General features: G+C 45.4%; 1 protein-coding gene across 1 annotated transcript in view; it reads right to left on the bottom strand.

The window, feature by feature from the left end:
• The window catches only part of INSC (INSC spindle orientation adaptor protein), a 126,988-nt gene that overhangs the window by 71,972 nt on the left and 38,459 nt on the right, over window positions 1–16,557 (bottom strand). The gene's annotated exons all lie outside the window — the stretch shown is intronic.

Here is a 16,557-nt window from a genome sequence, read left to right as displayed (position 1 = left end):
TGATGGAAGAATTAAATTAAAGGGTGAATGTCAAGGGCCTGGTACCCCACATGGCACGAAGGAGACGCTCAAAAATGTCAGTTCTCTTTGTTGCCCTTCCCCACATGTACCACTTCAACACCTATAACGTAACTATAAACGTAATAATGGCCAGCATGCATTGAGCACCATGCTAAGAGCTTTACATGAATTATTTCATTTACTCCCCAGGACAATTGTCTTCATTAGATCTTAAATATTATTATTCTCCCCGTTTTACAGATGAGGAAGGTGAGATGCAGAGAAGTAAAATCACCCAGGTGAAAAGTAGTAGCCCTAAAAGGGAGAACCCATTCTCCCTTACTTGAGAGTCTGCTCTTAATATCTTTATGGCTATACTTTACTGCTTCCCACCCTGCCAACCCCTCAAAAAAAAAAAAAAAAAAAAAAAAAAAAGGCAGAGGAGCAGAGAGCATGAAGAGGCAACCTTAACACTTAACACAGGGAGATGGGAAGGACCATTTTCCCAAGCAAAAATTTCAGGGGCTGCTGTGAGGAACAGGAAGATAAAGGGAAACTGTGAGCCCTTGACTCTGCCTACAGCTCTGGGGAGGAGGGTGAACAAAAAGGACGGGCCTCAGGGGTACAACAGCTGCTTTCAGGCCAGGCCCACTCCAGGCTGGCCAGCTTCAGGAGCTGCCTTCCACGGTGACAGCCTCAGAAACGAGGATGGACAAGGCACCAGTGGGAAAGCAGAATCTGGTTTTCTTTAAGAAAGAGCTTAAAATAACTTTTATTTCTAGAGATTGTTTAAACACATATCTTCTCTTTCTCCCTAAGCAGCAGCCAGTTATACAGAGAAGAAGAAACAGAGCAGGCTAGTAAGCTCAGGGGTCCCTGCCTCCTCCTAACCGCACTCAGTGGCTCGTCCCCAGCCCTGTCAAGCAAGCGCATCCTGCCTGGGTCCAGAGCAGGGAGGACATTGGGAGGTTCAGGCCCACCAGCAAGTGCAGGGCAAAATGAGCTACCTGCTCGAGGGCCCTCCACCCAGCCTAACTTCTCCCAAAATGCTTTGCACCCAAGCTGTCCAAGTTACAACTAAATCATTGGGTTAATAACATAGTTGTGGTTATCTGAAAAAAATACACAGCGAACTGGATGCAAAGTAGTTCTGAAGTGACAAGGAAACAAAAGTAGAGAAAATTCATCAGTAACAATAACTAATATTTATTGAACCCTTACAGTGCCCCAAGGGCTGTGCACTTATCATGCATTATTTTATTCTTACAACCTGACTAGATGCACACTCTTATTGTCTCCACTTTACAGATGAAAATATGGAGGTATAGAAGGGATACATGACTGAAGAGAGCAGAACTCTATGCAGGCAGCCTGACTCCAGAGACTGTGTGCTGCTGACACTCTATTTAGTTTCCCACCTGCATCTCTCCTCCACCAGACTTTTGTCGTACCCTCAAAAGCAGGCATTGTCTAATTCATCTCAGTATCACCTACACTCAGCATGAAGCCAGACACATAGTAGGTATCAAAAAATCTGTAATTAAGTCAAGTAATCTTGAGACTATGTGGGACAGATGGGTCATAAGCCTTGCCAAGCCAGCTGAAAATATTTTCTGAAATTGCAGGAAGTTACAGAAGAGGGACATGGGTGTCCTGGACTGGCACAGAAGAATGCCCCGAACCCACTGCATCCTCTGTTCCGAGACTACTTTCGGGAGGTGTGGATTCTGTGTATGGCTGGGAAGTCAAACATAGTGAGTTCCCTGCCCTGTGATAAAAGTGTAAGTGTTGGGTAAGTAACTAGATCCTACAAAAAGACATTATAAAATTTTTGGTTCTGAATAAAAATACTTGAAGCAGATGTCCATAAAACCAGACAAACCTTTCATACGTCCATAAAACCAGACAAATCTTTCATACGAGACATTATACAAACAAACGTTCCTGTTTTCCACTAAGCAATGCTCTGGTTGGGTGGAGCTTGGACCCTTAGCAACCATTGTCCCAACCCTCAGAATCTGGCCTGAACTTAAAGGAAAACGGTGATCTAGTGAGGCATGGATATATATACCTGAGCCCTTGGGAAGTGCCGGTCCCACATGACACTAGTAACAAATCTAGAATATTCTCAAGCAGTTCAAAAAGATTTAAAATATTAAGCAGTGTCTCCCAGGCAATCCCTGGTCAACCTGATTCAATGAAACACCGTTGACGCTGACTATGTGCCCTACCTTTGCTGGTGATCCCCGCCCTTAGGAAGCTCACGCAGCCTACAGAAGCAGCAGACATAAACAAACATAGCCCGACTTTGCTCTCATCCCATCATGATGGGTGTTTCCAGGAGTCCCCAGAGTTCATCTCATACATGTCTCCTCGCAAAAAAAAAAAAAAAAAAAAAAAAAAAAACCTGGTTCAGTCAATCACAAGATGGAACCAGGTGATTCTGCCACTCTTTCTTCCTTTAGCACGCTTGCACTGGGCATGACCATAGCTGCTGTTCCCTGCCATGTCCACCCAGCACGGTTGTCATTCCTTCTAGTGAATGTCATACTTTCTGGGCTCTACTGGACATCTCAGGCTGCCACAGTCACCTCTTCTTCTCATACTGCTACCTCTTGTAGGTACCATCATACCACCCACCGCCAGGTGTGCCACTGGATCTTCTTCACATCACTGTGGCTTCTGTTGGGTACCACTGCTCCCACTAGGGCATGAACTCTAGAGCTGGATTGCCTGGATTCAAATCCCAGCTCTGCCCCTCACTAACTGTGTAACTTTGGGTAAGTTACATAACCTCTCTGTGCTCCAATTTCCTCATCAGCAAATGGGGAAAGATGAAAGTACCTAATTCCCAGGCTTTTTTTTGTGATTTTATATGTGTAAACACACACACACGCATACACACACACACATATACACACACAAATATATGAAACGCCTGACAGGCAATATTATATGTGTTAGTTACTAGTAAGGCAGTTCTAATAAAGCAGTTGTGTCATCAGAACTATTTTACTTGAAGGTCAAAGAAAATTCTGGGAAGATGGCAGTGGTGGCAGCAGAGTTTTTAAATCTCTCCAGATCCCCACATAAAAACTGACAGAGCAACTAGACAACAACCCCCCATGGGTAATACTTATCACAAAACTAGGTGGTAAGGTAGCCCCACAAACCTCAAAATAAAAGCAAGTAGGGTCAAACCACCAGCAGCTGTAAGAACACTTGGTATCATCTTGTGATGAAGAAGAAGAAGAAGAAAAGAGGAAGCAAAAAGGTGGCATCTGATGAACATGAGAAAGGAAAACCCAAAATGGCCACTGGACATTTACTGGGAAGCACAGTATGAGAATGTGAGAACAGTAGCTGAAACTACAAGGGGGTTTGCCCTTCCAATACAGGTGAGTTCATGGTGTCCTCTGAACTCTCAAAATGACCCACCAAGAATCTCTTTACAACAAAGCGCCACATTATGGAGAAACTTCTGGAAGTGGAATCAGAATTAAGTGGGATGGGGACAACAAAGGCAAAGGAAAGATATACTGGGATCAATGTGAGGGAAGGAAGGAGAGCTAGGAATGCTCAGAGAGCAGGTCACCATATTTTTGGACCCTACAGTCAAATAAAAGAAAGTGGAACTCCTTGAAGTTACAAGAGTTTTCCTGAATGCTGCCTCCCTCCAAAGATTTGTGAAAACTAACTGTACTTAAAAATGTGCAACAGAAAATTATTGAAGTCTCATCCTGTACAAGTTATTTTATAAAGGGAATAAAAAGCAGAATAATATCTCTACAATTAGGAAATGCCAGGAAAAAAAAATCTCACAAAAAAGATAAAAACTATAGCTTACTATTTTAAAATAAACTTAAAATTTTAAGAAAATTATATAAGACATGAAAAAGAAGTACAAATTCTCAGAAAGGAGATGTCCTAACTCAGGAAAGAATTAGAAATAAAAGTGAGAAAGTTATTTGAGAAACAAAGACTAAACAAGAAGAAGCAAGTAATATAATGGCTTAAGAAAATCAAATGCAAAAATGAAGAAAATTTTAAAAATAAGAAATGAAGAAAGAGACAAAAGAATGTAAGAGAAAGTGACAAATATTAAAGAGAGATAAATAAGATCCAATAGATAAAAGTTCCTGAGGAAGAAACCCAATGCATGGAAACAGAATAAATACAAAGAACCTTAAGTCGGGAAAAATTTCCTGGTGGGGGAAAAGATTTAAAAATACACATTGAAAGAGCATACTGCATACATAAAAACAAACATGCAAGACATGTTCTAATAAGATTATTGGACAAGAGAAAAGAAAGAATAGGAGGGAAGGAAAGAAGGAAGGAGGAAGTAGGAAAGGAAGGAGAGAGAGAGGAAGGAAAGAAGAAAGGATGGAAGGACAGAAAGAAAGAAGGAGAGAAGGAGGAAGGAAGGAAGGGAGGAAGGAGAGAATCCTTTGTGCATCTAGAAATAAGTACATGCAGAATTTTTTGAAGCAATACTTATACCAGAAAAAAGTAGAGTTTCATATTTCAAATACTCAAGAAAATGAAGTTTGCACCAAGGATTTTCCATTCATCCAAAATGATTTTCAAGTATAAGGTGAGAAGAAGCTCTGATGGAAGAAGTGGTTTTGGACAACAATCCTTCCAGAATAACTGAGAAGATAAAATCAACAAGACTTGTACTCTGATTCATACAGATGATGAGTGAGAGGGAATAATCAAAGATGGGACCCAGATTATTTGACTTGAGCAGCTGAACGGATGGGAGAACCAAGTGTGGAAGACACAGTGATGGAAAACACAGTTCGAGACATGTGGAGTCTTATAATAGACCTGCCGTCTCTTCTTTTCAAGAAGTCCAGTCCCTCTTACTGGACTTCACTTCATACTCTCACAGGTCACATTCTGAATATTTATTCATTCATTCAACAAATATTTACTTAGTGCCAAATATGTGCCAGGAACTGTTCTAGCTGCTTGGGATATATTAGCAAACAAAACAAGCCAACATCCCAAGCTCCTGTGGAGAGTACATGATAGCAGAGGAAAACAGACAATAACAATAAATATAATAAATTAAAAAGTATACAGTACTTTAAAAGCAGATAATTTCTATTAAAAAGTAGAGATAGAATAAAGAGGACCAAGATCACTCATGTGGGAAGCGGGGAGGTAATTGCCACTTTAAATACGTGGTCAGGGTAGAGCTCATTGAGAAGCTGAGATTTGAGCAAACACCATGAGGGGGTGAAAGAATTAGCCATGCTGAAACATGGGTACCGAGCGTTGCAGGCAGAGGACACAGCCAGTGCAAAGGCCCTGAAAGGGAGTATGCCCGGTTTGCCTGAGAGACAGGATGGAGATAAGTGTGGCTAGAGTAGAGTAAGCAACGGAAAGATGAGTGAATGAGCTCAGAGAAGGGATCAAGGCAGATCACACAGGGCCTTGGAAGCCATTGTAAGCACTTTGGGTTTTACTCTGAGTAAACAGGATACTTCCCATGTCCTCCAAGGACTCTTGTCGCCAGATGTTGGCTGGGTCCACCTAGCCCATACACTCCTCTACAGCCCAACCTGGAAGACTCTCTAACTGAGAGCTTTATAAAAATAACACACATTAGTTTAGAATGACTCAACCTTTGTTATGTAGTGAACTATAAACTGTTTACTAAACAGTTAATTGAGGCATAATTATTTATGCAGCAAGCTATAAATATTTTACAGCATGGTCAGGCTGTTAACTTCCAGCCCCTCCGCACAAGGCACTGGTGAGGCCCCAGCCAAGTGTGACAAAGGGAAATGTTGCTACTCTGATCTTTTTCAGTGTCTCCAGTGTTTCCATTCTGCTTGTGAATCCCAGGCTGAGCTGCATCAGCACAGGCCTTTCTGTGCATCGGGGCTTTTGTTTAAGTAAGTGGTAGACCATTCTCCATCTCTCCATCCCTCCGCACTCCGAGTTCACATTCTATGTATGTGTAGCTCCTACCCCAGTGGATGGTGCTGAGCAGCTCACAGCGGCCCTGTTCCTAACTGCCACAGACCCATCTGTGCAACACCAGAAACAGGAAGGAGGTTTTCTCTCCCTCAGTGGACTCTGCAAAATGCCTCCTGCATCTACCTGCACTGGGAATGGCCTCTGTGTTCTCACCCACCTCCCTGCACTGACCCTCTGCTCCAAGCTGCTCCACTGGGAAAGGGTTTTCCAATGGACATTACCAAGAAATCTCTTTCATCACTATTCATCCTACCCACTTAATGTTTGGTCTGTGAATTCCATATTATTTTCTGTTAGTTAAACTGTTCAGTATAACATGGTAAGAGTGAATCCTACATTTCAGATAACCCCAGTGGTGCTAGGAAAGACAAAATGGAGCCCACCAATACACCCCAAAGCTAATACTGGGAGTAATTTGTGAAGGGGGCGTGGATTATGGCACTACAGTCACTCTGTCATGTCCATTTCTTCAGGCTGTGGCCCTCTCTCCAACCATAGGAGGGTTTGAGGGTAGAGATTTGGCTCCTCTAACAAAATTTTTAATGTAGCATAGTTCCAAGCATGCTATAAAAGAAACTATTGAGTACTTTCCACATACCAGGCACATATCAAATACCTGCACATACAATATCTAACTTGTGTTCATAGAAACCCTGTTTAGTGTCTGCCTTTTACAGAGGAAGAAAAACTGCCACTCAGTGAGGTTCCTACAGCTGGTCAATGACTGTGCCAAAATTTCAGCCCAGGTCTGTCTGACTCCAAAGCCTGTGCTCTCACCCCCTCCCCGGTCTGTCCAGCCCCCTAATGAAGCTTGTTGTTTCTGTTTCAGAAAGCTGGGGAACCTGCGTTTGGCTCCAGGTAACTGTTTCCAGTCCAATGTGCTAATATGTGCATTTGACAGCTGCTTTCTCTCTGATGACTCAGAGCTATATCTTGTTAACTGTGTCAAACTCCAGCATTTTAGATGCCCCCTGACTGACAGAAGATATCCTCAACACTCCCTGGCCTTTCATTAACTCATGAATGCTTTATTTTTTAACCTCTAAAAAGGGTAATGTATGTGTATATGCACCGTCAGAAAGAACACCTGCTTAGGAGCCATCACCTGCGTCGTCCTCCCACGCCCACCTCTCGATAGCTGCGTTCCCTTGCATGTGACACCTGCTGCACCTCCAGCCACACGGAGTTCTTTCAGTCCCTCTGCTGTAACTCCCAGACTCCCAACCTTTGCACGTGCTGGTCCCTCTCTCCCCACCGCCTCCCCCACTCGCCAACTCCTACCCATCCTTGAAGTCTTGATCTAAATGTCTCTTCTGAAGGAGGCTTCTCTGACATCTCAATAAGTTTATGTCCCTGTGTCCTACATGCCTGCAGCACCCTGTCTTTCCACTGTTATACACTGGTCTCAACTGTTTACTCGTAAATAAATGTCTGCTTTATCCACCAGTCAAGGTAGAGCAGGCCTTGTGTCTGTCCTGTCCTCCCTACATACCGCCCCTAGCACCAGACCTGACACACTGAAGATGCTCAGTGTCTCTTTATGGAGCTGAATTAGGTTTAAAAATCTATCAAATGGGAATAACAATAACCTATGTTGTCGTGCTGTCTGTCTCATCGGAGTATGAGAGTCAAGGGAGATAAAATCCATATCATTATAGTAACATTTATTAAGGGTGAGCCCTGTGCCATTTGTCATATGGACTGATACGCATGTATTGCCTCAGTTAGTCTTCACGATGACCCTGTGAGGAGGGGACTCTTACGATCTTATTTCTACAGGTGAGGAAACCGGAGCTTAGCGAGGTTAAATAACCTATCTGAGATCACACAGATCATACGTGGCAAAGTTTGGCTCTGAAGCCAGCTCCTTGGACTCTAGACACTGAGTTCCTAAATGCTGCACTAACCCGCTTTATGAAAACCAGCCCTGTCCAAATGCCACATGTAGTGCTGCCAGGTAAGAATCATAAATGCATTCTCACATGCACCAATTCAGCTACTTCTTCTGCTTATGTTCAGCCTTCATGGCAAAATATGGGACTTGATGTGCAGACTAAAAAGGGGTTAGCTTTGTCTTTCCTAGTCTCTTCTCCTCCCTGCTTTAAGGAATTTTCCTTTGCCAGAGTGGACATTTAGGAGAATGCACAGATCTAATGTGTCTGTTGCCATCCTGATGCCTCTGTGTGGTTCTGTGAAGGGAGGTGAGAGTACAGAACTCACCACTAGAGGGTTTCCGAGAGCCGGTTGCTACACCGTCTGCCAAGCTCCAGAACTCTCCATCAGCCCCCACCACCTGGACCCCTTTCCTCCCCCAAGCCCTGCTCCACCCCCAAGCCTCAGGCTCTGACCCAGGATCCTCTATCCCCAGTTGTGGGCAGACTCCAGGGAAAAAAGATCTTTCACCTTGGGCTGCGCTGGCAGCTCCGCTCTCCAAAAGGGCCCTGAGGTGCAGAGGCCAAGGGAAGATGCCTGGCCCAGGTCCCACAGTCAGTACACGCTGGAGCCAGTCCTGGAGCCCTGCTCTCCTGGTATTTTCTGTGGACCTGCTCAGAATCAGGCCTATGCTAGATGCTGAGGCTACAGAGATGAACAGGAGAAAATCCCAGCCCTCACAGAGCTCAGCCAAGATCCAAAACAGGCAAGAAACCACCCACAATCTAATCTGGTAATAATTACAACAGTAGCTAATGTGTTGAGTTCCAGTGAGGAGCCAGGCCGTGTCCAAGCCCTCTGTGTACATTATCCCCTCCAATCCTGCCCGCAGCCCTGCGAGAGAAGTACTATTATTACCCCCATTTACAGACGAGGAAACTTCTGTCTGGAGAGGTCACATGGTAAGTGGCAGAGCCATCACTCAAACCCAGGCCTCTACCGTCCAGAGTTTTGGCTTTTATCAACGAAACACCACACTGCTGTCAAGAAGCTGTGAGCAGGATAGTCTAAGATCACAGAAGAAAGAGGGCTTGACTTTGCCTGGGAATATTTACACAAAGGAAGTAACATTTGCCCTGGTTCTTAGAGGAGAGGATTGCCCAGAACAGCAAGGGCAGAAGGACGTCCACATAGAGGGGACACCATGTATACAGGCCCAGAGGCACAAAAATAAAATATGGCAAGAAGAGTTATTGGACTAAAGCATCAAAGACCTCAAATGCTAGGATTAGAAATTAGGGTTTAATCCCAAAGGCAAGTTGGAGCCACTAAAAGGATTTTACATCAGGGAAGTGACAATATTTGTGCAAAGAGTCAGTAGAAAATGGACCAGAGCAGGGTTTGATACTAGACAGGAGGGTGGCCTGTCGGGAGATGCTGGTTCCAGAGCAGAGAGAGAAGACAGAAGCCCGGACTAAGGCAGTGGCGTGGGAGAGGAGGAAGCAGAGGATCTGCAAGCGAGAAGACAGGATAGGACAGTGAAAGAGGGGAAAGGACCTGGGTTTCTCCTGGAGCTGCCTTTGCTGAGATAGGAAACACATCCAGGGAGAAGCTGGTTTTCATTTTGTTTGGTTTCAGGGTGAGGCACTATGATAAGTGGGAAACACAAAGCCACAGCACAAGTGGGGGACAGGCCCTGCAGAGAGCCCCAGCAAAGGGGGCCCAAGCTTTCCCGGAGAGGAGACCAGGCCTGGTGAACCCCACATGGCCCTGCCACGAGCCTGGCTATTCCCAGCCGTGGTCACTGTGCCGCCACATAATAAGCTGCTCTTCTCAATTTTGGAGTCTAGGCACTGTGGCTCATTAAGGTTTGGACTGTGTGAGCACTGAACATCCCATAATTGCATAGCTCGCCTGACTCTCTGTCATTAGCTCTCCAGCTCTCTGGGCTTGACCTCTCCTATTGGATTTGTTACCTGACCCCAACATAAAAAGTCTGGTTAAACAAGGCAGCTCTGGCTGTGCAGTGGGGGCTGCCTGCTGCCCCTGCCCCTCCCAACTCCCAGTGGTTCAACTGTCCTCAGCCATGAACTTCCAGCTGCCATCTCACCATGCATGAAATCTCTCCCTTGCAAGTACGGACGAGTGATCCTATTACTCACACAGAGGAGGGGAACTGAAAATTGAGGTGAAGGCAGATGGAATGGCAATGAGTCGCATTCCCTTCATGATGGAAAACCACCACAGTCAGGAGCCTGTAGGGTCTCTGGCCAAGGAACTGGAGGGGCCAGGGGCCAGGACTAGGGTTTGGTTTCCTTGGTTTCCATGGTGACCTGGAATCTGGACTTGATGCTGTAAAATTGTCCCCTTGCCTGAGGAGCAGGGAGGGCACCCCAGACAGAGAACGTGTCTCCCAGGAGTCCTGCCCAGTTCCCAGCAGAATCCTACTCCCCAAGAAGCCCTGCTCATTGCTCTCTGATGGAGACTTCCCTAGACATCTGGAATGAGGTGACCAAGTCCTAAAATCTGAGCTTCCTGGAGTCTAGCAGACTCCAAACAAAGCCAGATGTAACCACAATCATCTCAACATACCAGGCTACTAGCCGGATGACATTTTTTAAGCTGAAATTATCCAGGGTGGAGTTGGGGTGGTAGCAAAGTCTCATACTAAGACACTGAACTGTGAAACAGTGCACTCCCTAAAATATTTCCCCAGGAGTGCTTGAAAGTCAGAGGGAATTAACCACCCACACAACAAAAAGGGAGGCAATTACCAGCTATAGAGTACCTTCTGTGTACCAAGCACCCTCTGCTTCAGCCCTCACAGCGGTTTGATGATTAGAGATTACATCCCCATTTTACAGATGTAGAAACTGAGGCCTAGAGGCATTGCATAACTTGTTCAAGATCTCACTGCTGGCCGGGCGCGGTGGCTCACACCTGTAATCCTAGCACTCTGGGAGGCCGAGGCGGGTGGATCGCTCAAGGTCAGGAGTTCGAGACCAGCCTGAGCAAGAGCGAGACCCCGTCTCTACTATAAATAGAAAGAAATTATCTGCCAACTAAAATATATATAGAAAAAAAAATTAGCCGGGCATGGTGGCGCATGCCTGTAGTCCCAGCTACTCGGGAGGCTGAGGCAGTAGGATCGTTTAAGCCCAGGAGTTTGAGGTTGCTGTGAGCTAGGCTGACACCACGGCACTCACTCTAGCCTGGGCAACAGAGCGAGACTCTGTCTCAAAAAAAAAAAAAAAAAAAAGATCTCACTGCTAACAGTGGTCATAAGCTCTGGGCCTCAGTTTCCCCCATCTTATAATAGGTTGCATACATGTACTCTGCGGAAGCTCCCAGCAACAACATCCAATGCCTCTATGATCCCAGTTCCCAGCACTGTCTGGGAAGCTAAATCCAACCTTTCTTCTTAAAAATAACTATTGAATCATTGTCCCTCTGTCTTCTCAAGGTCACACCCTGTGTTTCTGTGGATTTCTCTTGGGAAATGGGAGAAGGGAGGGAATTTGATTCTCGCTTTGATTGGGTTTCCTTTCAGCTTAAACAACAGAAAAATATCCAATTATCTCATTGACAATTACAGTCTGCACATTTCACCACAGGCATAGAAAATGACCCACCAGCAGAAAAGCAGCCGCAGACCAGGGGTGCACACATGCAAGCCATTATCTGCATGGAGACAGGCTCGCCTCCGACGGCCCCCACTGGCCAGGGAAGCGGGATGTCTCCCCATCAAGCCAGGGGCGACCAGGAGGCCGCCTGCCACGAGCTGCAGCTGCACCCAGCCCTGGCTCATCTCAGACACCAAGCTGAACAGAAACCGTGTAAGGAAGTGATTCACTCACAGTGAGAGGTCGCAGAGGAAAGCCCAAGTTGTGTACTTGCCACAAATCCAGGCCTGATCAGGCCAAGAGAGAAGGCAGTGAATAAAGCATGAGTTCTCTGAGGGTAGGGACCATGTCTGAATAGGTCTCAACATGTCCTCAAGGGCACAGCACCATACAAGGTGCATGATCTATACTCAGTATATATTTGTAGGATAATTTTGATGAAGGCTAATGAATACACAAGTACCTTAATAATTGAATAAATGACTTATTTGCGTAATGCCCTAAGAACATTGTGGAAAAGGCAGAGACAAAATGGAGTATTGGCCAGCACTCAGGTTTAAGCACCATATAGGAACACGTACCCTAGCTCTGCTACCTATCAGCTCTGTCTTTGGGCAGGTAACTTCACCTCCCCAAGCCTCAGTTTCCTTGTGGGATGGACATTGTGCTGTGCTGTCCAGATTCCCCTTTACAGAAGGATTTGTTGCCCCGGCTCCTGGAAGTATCATTAGCCGACAGCCTTCAGTTGTCAGGCCCTCCTGATACTCAGAGTCACCTCACCTAAGGCCACACCCTTCCTAGAGCTGCCCACTTATTTAAAGGAAAACTTTAGACAAAATAAATTTAACAGAGTTTATTTGAGCAAAGAACAATTCATGAATCAGGCAGCACTCTGAGCCAGAGAGGTTGCAAAGGAAAGTCCCAAATTGTACACTTGACACAAATCCAGGCCTGATCAGGCCAAGAGAGAAGGCAGTGAATGAAGTGTGAATAAAGCGTGAGCCAGCAGCATGGACAGCACAGACAGGCCGAACACGGAAGGAGAACAAAGAAAGTCTGCGTGATTGGTTAGAGTGGAAAGACTCCAGTTAGAGGTTAGTTGACAGTTTCTGATTGGCAAAGTTTCCAGTTTCCTTTTACTGCTTACACTGGGCTTTGGTTTGCTTACATAGAAACTTAAACTGCTGAAGCAGCCCTAACCTAATGGTCTCCCAATTAAAAAAAAAAAAAATTTAAATACACTCCAAAGACAGATAAAAGTGGGATATAAAGGATCTGGCCATTTCAGCCCATGAATAACAACTCTGATTCCAAAGCTCCATGTGAGGTCAGCTGAGGTCATCGAGCCAACATCACAGCTCATCTTCACCCTCTGCCCAGTCCTGCTTTCTCCCTCTCCCTGCCACAGGCATTGGTCCCAAATGTGCTCCCTAATAACCATCCTGAACTCTTAACTCCACTTCTAAGGCTTCTTCCCAGAGGTCCCAACCTGTGACCTCTCGTTTGTAAAATATAGGTAATAATAAATATACTCATGGGCCATAGTGAAGACTAAATGAATAGCTGTGTGCAGCAGTACCCAGCCTATAGCAAGTGCTTGAAACTGTGAGCCAGCTTTGTTATGGGGGCTATAAAGTCCCGTCCATTAATCAATATTGCCCTTCGCCCTTTCACTGGCAGGAACCCAGAGAGAAAATAGCAAGATGCCCTAGCTTGATCTGTGGGCAAGAGAAGAAATGAAAGAAAGTGAGGAAGGAATGTCTGGACACAGCCCTCTGTGGACCCTGGCCTCCAACTTACCCCCAGGAACCTTCCCATAAAGACAGTTAAATCAAAGGACTGGGCCATCTGGATCCCTGCAGAAAATGAGGGCTGTGATGTTGCTGTGATGGTGGAGGGCACAACCCTGGGAGCGTGCAGACTGGTGCTGACATGCTGACCACCCTGGCTGGGTTCCAGAAGCACCGCCACCATGCCCAGAGCCAGCAGGAAGGTCTAGTATCCCAGATGCAAACATGGCAGTCCAGAGACCAAGAAGCCAATGAAGACAGCTAGGGGCATAGCAGCCACAGTCTCCTGCTGTCCAGGGAACTCATCTCTGGCCCTTTTCACTCCCACCAATAAATCCTTGACCTTCCAGGGAGGAACTTGGACCTGAGATTGCAGTATTTTCACTACTTGGTGGGGTTTGGGGGTAGATAGGGTCTTGTCACTGTCACTGGGAAAGTGAGGGTTGTGCACTGCAAAGCACCCTGAGGCCCTAGAGAGATCTTCCTTCCTGGATCCAAGCACTTATATTATGCTACCATTTATAGCAGTCATCATTGTCACCATGTCATAGAAGGGAAAACTGGTGCTCAGACAGGTTAAGCAACTGCCCAGGGTCACAAAGCTGGTAAGAAGTGAGCTGGGATTTGAACCCAAGTCTGATTTCAAGGTCTACATGCTTTCAACCACTTAGGCTGACATTAAAGATTCTAAGAGTAGGGTTCTGTTCTTTTATTTCATTGTTTTCAGATATGAAAGTGTCCAAGCAGATTTTGGATGCCATCAGAGTTGAGAACCACTGCAGCCTGTCAGACCACCTCCCATCGCTCATGCCAATTCAACATGGGATTCCAACCTCTTGCCTAGGGGGCTATTGCTTCCTGCCCCCACTCTCTCCCAGGAGTCTGCACCTAGAACAGGCCTTTTGCTCCTATTTATTCATAGGAGTCTCAAATACCAATGGCCAAGCCCACATGATTCGCCCAGGCTGCTGGAAGATTCCATGCAACATGACAGTACTTATTTATTTAGTTATTTATTTTCGCACAGGGAGGTGAACAATGGCACTGCAAAATGAAATTCAGTTTCAGTGGAACACAACAGAAGGAAGTCAATTATCCGGCATTAATTATTTATCTGGAGACAATAAACATGGTGTTATTCCCCACGAGAGAGTCCTCTGCGGCTTGGAACAGGAGGAAAGAAGAGGTGGCTGCTATTGTCTGCCTGTAATGCAGCATCAGATTGAACAAATTAATGCCTCTGACATCCTGTAAATACACATGGGCCTTCTCTGTGAACGTGGCTCATACACATGCCCCCAGAACACATGTGATTAACAGGTTGATAGCCCCGGGGATTACATTCCCCCAGTGTTCTGGGCAGGCCCAGCAATGCTAAGCTGTGAACTTATTAAAGGAAAACCACCTCTCTCTGTTGCTCACCCTGCCCTATCAGAGCTGTAAGAATGAAGACATTGTGAAAAAAAAAATTTCACAGATTGCTACTTTTATGGCTAGCCATAACTCTTATAGTTATGTTAGTCTGGGGTTTTTCTTTCAAGGTATTTGCTCTGCAAGATCAGTTAGAAATCCTACCCTGCCTCCAAAAGAATAACAATTTGATTCCTAAATCATTTTCATGTAATTTAATTTCCTCTTACCCTTAAATTTTCTGAGGAGGTTGGAAGTAGGAAAGAGGAAGAGAGAGATCAGTAGTTCCCAGGGGCCCACAGGGTACCAGGGTATGATCTTGGCCCATATTCTATACTTGGGGCCCCTATTCCTCCTCTGAAGAAGGAGAACTTAACATTGATTAAGCAAGCCCTGTGTGCCAGGCAGGTGCTTTATACATATTAATTTAAATCCTCCTAAGAGCACAATGATGTAAGTACAAATTATCCACATTTCAGAGATGAAGAAACTGAAGACCCAATTTACAGCTAATAAGTAGCAGAACTGAGAATCAAGTAGAGGCAGTTTGGACTCCTAACCACTGTCCTAAACTACCCTGTGATGACAGCTTCCCCGACACCAGCACAGGCTCAGGTCTGACCACCCCAGGACCACAAGGGGTCTATGGAGGGACCCCAAAGCCCTGTGGCCACAGCTGCTGCCACCCATCTGGCTACACAGTCCCAACCTATTCCCTGGGTGTGTCAGGGGAGGGGAGACTTAGACTTCACTTCATCCAGAGGAGTTCCCCTTTTTCCTGGTTTAAAATGTTAGGTTGTTGAGAGTATCTGTCTGATTTCTCATTTTCTCAGTCAGGTTGCCTGCTGAGAGTGAGGGGTCAGGAGAGGCGTTTCTGGAAGAATTCCCTCAGATCACCTACGTGGAGAACCCCTGACACACAGCAGGCACTCGGTAAACGGCAGTTGCCCTTGTGTAGCTCGCAGTGTGTGAAGGACACTTGGCATTTATAAATTCATTTCATCCTCACATTAACCCTACAAAGTAGGTGCTCTTATTACGTGAGGAAAACAGAGGGGAAACTGGGGTTCAGGAACTTGCACAGGCCACGTGGCTACTATGAAGCAGAGCTCAGCTTTGAAGCCAGGTGGTCACGTGTCCAACTGTGAGCCCTCTTCCTCATCTCATGAAAGGCCATCAGCCATTCCAGGCTAAGAAGGGCCTCACGTCCACATACATGATAGGTCTGTATCTCACCGTCTCTGAGTTCTACCTTAGGGACACTGCATGCAAAGATAGCTGGGCCCCCATAAGTTCCCTTATTTTCAGCTTCCAGCTGCACAGCAAATTCTTAGTTACATTTCTAATGGTGTTCTGAGTCCTTAGGAACGTGTATGAACTGTATGTCACATCCTAAAACCTCCTTATTATGATGGCTTTGGAGAGGAGCAGCTTGGTGCCTTCACAGAGGCTTAAGCCAGATCCAGTAGACTTTCCCAAATAATTAATATTTTTTTGTGATTTTTAAAAGCAACGCTTACTCAAAAACAAATACTCAGTAACCAAACAAACAATATAGAACTTGATGATGTAGTTAAGTTGAAATCCCCAGTAATTCAGGTGAGGGATTAAGGAAAAAGATAAGATGTCAGTGATACATGTAATATGTAAAACAAACACATTACAAAATAAAACAAAACAATGATTTAATAGTCTTGCCAAGGCTACTTGGATTCTGTTGTCTCAAGACAGCCCCTCAAAATTTCTCAGGAAGGAAAAAAAGGCCAAGCAGAAGCCCTGAGCACCCTAAGGTTGCCAAGTTCCTCCATAGACTAATCTACATTAAAATGACCAACTGTCCAGATTTGCCTGGGACTGAGTTTCCAGGG

Source organism: Eulemur rufifrons, chromosome 6, assembly GCF_041146395.1.
Source record: "Eulemur rufifrons isolate Redbay chromosome 6, OSU_ERuf_1, whole genome shotgun sequence".
Lineage (NCBI taxonomy): Eukaryota > Metazoa > Chordata > Mammalia > Primates > Lemuridae > Eulemur > Eulemur rufifrons.
The sequence above is the reverse complement of the archived record's forward strand: the minus strand, read 5'-3'. Positions and strand labels throughout refer to the sequence as shown.